This window comes from Thalassophryne amazonica, chromosome 1, assembly GCF_902500255.1.
Source record: "Thalassophryne amazonica chromosome 1, fThaAma1.1, whole genome shotgun sequence".
NCBI classification, from domain to species: Eukaryota; Metazoa; Chordata; class Actinopteri; order Batrachoidiformes; family Batrachoididae; genus Thalassophryne; species Thalassophryne amazonica.
In genome coordinates, this window is record NC_047103.1 from 76,875,069 (window position 1) to 76,878,719 (window position 3,651).

A 3,651-nucleotide genomic window follows, 5' to 3' on the forward strand; every position below is an offset into this window, starting at 1 on the left:
CCGCGCAGATTTTGGGCAGAATTAATAATTTCAGAGCGAATCACCGTTTTAAATCAAATGACACCTCTTTCCAAATGTTATAATACAAACGATAAACTACAACTGACCAAAACCATTTTTTCCCCAAAATGAGATGTCCTGCATTTTTTTTTATAAATTACATCCTGACGTGCAGCGAAGAGCTCAGCTCAGAGTCTATGGAGTTACATTTGTGTCAATATCCGAAAAGAAATGCTTTTGACAAAAGCTACAGATTTTGTTTTCTATTTATATCCAGAGATCTCAAAACCACCATGTACATCAAGGATCTCTTGATCATGTACATGTTTTATTGATTTCTATTTATGATCCAGTGACTCATTTCATATTTATTTACTTTAAAACTCAATAAAAAGTTGTTGGCATAGAAAACCTGTAAAGCCTACTTTTAGTACACAGAAAACTCACAAGAGGTATTGATAAGGGAATCGATAAAGAATTGGATCAATAAGCAGAATCGATAATGGCATTGATATCGATATAATCGTATCAATACCCATCCCTAATTGTATCACACCAAATCGCATTGTGAGGAATTGAATCACCATCAAATACATATCAAATCACATCGAATCGGGAATATGTGTGAATCGTATTGCATCATATCATCATGTATCACTATATGTATCATATCGCTGGTAGTGTATCGAGGTGCGTATCGAATTGTTGTCACTGATGAGATTCACATGCATACCATTATCGGACTAATTATCTTACGATAAAATTTTGTCCGATAATTTTTAGACCGATAACGTGGTAAATAAAGCTGAACCGCTACAAATATTTGTAAAACTTAAAATCAGTAGAGCACCTACCTGTTAAATGTTTTGTAGCTGATGTGTATTTCTACCCTCTGCAAAAAAACAGAGAGCTGTTTAACCCTCCTGTTGTCCTCATTTTCTGTATACACCCTGTGTCCTCCGGGTCAAAATGACCCGTCTTCACTAAACCCCCAATATAAGCAGCTTAAGTGAATTTTAAACACCAAATTTCATCTTGCATATTGTCATTCACCACAAAATGTGTGAATACCTGAGTTTTCCCTCTTCACTTGAATTTCTATAGCTTAAGAAAAGAAAACAAATGTGCAAAAAGGAGTTTTGAATGCATTTTTATTCATCCCAGTGACTCAGTTTTTTTTTCTCCAGTGAACAATTTAAGATAATGTACAATACAAAAATATGAAAAATAACATAACCCATTCAACTAATTAGCACATGTAGGACAGTATGCAAGTGCACACACAGCCTTTGCAGATATATTTCTTACACCTGCAGCACACAGTATGTGTTTTACAGTCCTTCTTTTGAAGGCAGAACTGACATCTCTTCCTCTTACTTGCCCTAGTTAGGGAAGTGGCTGTGGTAGCTGGATCCTCAGGTTGATCAGGAGCTCCTGCACTCTGAATAGCTTTCACAACTGCTGCTGAGGCTTCTGTGCTGGGGACATGCTTCCTTCTTTCAATGAGTGGCGTTACAAGTGCCTTTCCTAGCTGCTCCACGAACACCCTCCTCTTGTTCTGCTTACGAGACATCCAGGTCGGGTTGATCTCTCTCCAAATCACAAAGGCATTGTAGGAGGAAACATCAATGACGTTGTGGAAGATGACCAGGAGCCAGCGTGCAGTCATTCTTCTGCAGCTGTATGTTCCAATCACCTTATCTAGATTGTCCACACCTCCTTTGTTGCGGTTGTAGTCTAGGATGATGATTGGCTTCCTGTCCTCACGATCGCTAATGTCACCATCTGTGTACAGTGTGCTCAGAAGAACTACATTCTTGTTTTTCTTTGGGAGGTAGGAAATTAGAGTGGTGGTGGGCATGAAGGCAAACTTTGAGAAGACCTCTCTCTCCTTTGACGCAAGCAGTGCAGGTGGGAGCTCAGGCTTGTTCTTTCGAACTGTACCAACCATGGTGATCTTCCTCTTCAGGAGCTGCTGTCCGAGTTAATAAGAGGTAAAGAAATTGTCACATGTCACATTGTGACCCCTCAGCACAACTCACATCCCCTGGTTCGTCTCTGGGCATCCACTGGTCGGCTTCCCAGTATAGACTTGCATTTTCCAAGCATAGCTTGATTTGGCATTGCAAGCCACCCATGACTTGATCCCATACTTTGCTGGCTTGCTGGGCATATACTGCCAGAAAGGACAACGACCTTTGGACAAAAGACATTAGCATCAGTGATTAGTATCAGTGTCACAGAAAACAGTCAAAAAAAATCAATAGTGAAAATCACTTTTATTACAAATATGAAAACAGATTACCTCTAAATGGAACCAGTTGCTCATCCACTGTTACATCAGGCCCTGGATTGTAGTGGTAGGGCAGCTGCTCCACCCACTTGTCCCATACCTCTCTTATGGCTGCAAGTTTGTCTGTCACATGTCTTGCTGGTCTTGACTCACGGTCATCAAATCGTAGCAGTCTAGAGTAGGTGTGAAAGAGTTTGAGTGGCATTGTGGCTCGGAAATTTGGCCTTCCACTCTCTGCATCCCATAGACGAGCTGCAGCCTCACCTCGGGACCTGTATACACCTGCTAAGATTAGCAGCCCTAAGTAGGCCTGCAGGTCAAGCGCATCCATCTTTTTCCAGCTGACTCCATATTTGCAAAAACCCTCCAGATTTGTCATCTCCAGGATTATTTTTTCTATTGCTGGTGTGATAAACAGGTAGAACGTAGAGACGATGTCATGGGCATGAGAAATGGCATACCTTGTGGGTCCTGGGGTCATCTTTATGACGTTTTGTTCTGCATGCCTGCCGTGTTGGTCATATGCTGTTGGGGACCATGTTATTTTGCCATTTTTTGAAAGGAAAGTCTCTCTTTCAGCTTCAGGGTTTTCTTCTTCTTCTGAAGATGATTCATCATGTTCTGGGTTGTATTCCTCCCCATCTTCTTCTTCGGATGCATCCTCCACTTCCTCTTCTGAATCAGAGTTGTCTTGCTGGACATCTGAGAAAATCAGCTCTACAGCCTCTTCAATGTTATAACGCACATGCATGGCTTCAGCACAGACAGAATTCGGGGTCCTGTTATCTGCAGCACCTTTATAACCTCTGGAAATAAACAGGTGGTTTTCTGCAGTCTGCGAGAACACCACCTGATTTGCCTTGTTTACTTCTGCTACTGATTGATCTGAGACACCACAAAAACATTGTAACATTCTGTGGTTTGTAAATAACTCTGTGACCTTGATTTAAACTCTATTTGCCTCACGGGTCATTTTGACCCGAAGACCACCTTTGTACTTTTTTTTGTACAGCTTACATGGAAATGTGAATAAAAGCAACATTTCACTTTTTCTACTGTTGGGGCCAATCTAGGAAAAGTCATAAAATTTCAAGTTAAAAAAATAGCATTTTGTGGATTTTTTGGGGGGTTTTAACACAGTGGCGGGTCATTTTGACCCAAGGACAACAGGAGGGTTAAAAAGAGCTCTATCCTCTGCAGGCAAAGGAGAACTGGAACCAATCAGTGTTTAGCAGAGGCACATTTTACCCAGAATCCTATGCGATCTGTCTGTGTTTCTTACAAAACCTCAGAATTAGTGCATTATTCAACATTAAAAGATATATGTTATATTTTAACTTTGTACAAATGACAGAATT

General features: G+C 40.7%; 1 pseudogene; it reads right to left on the reverse strand.

Moving 5' to 3' along the window:
* Positions 1-1,249: 1,249 nt before the first annotated feature.
* Positions 1,250-3,044, reverse strand: LOC117508189 (annotated as a pseudogene).
* Positions 3,045-3,651: the final 607 nt, after the last annotated feature.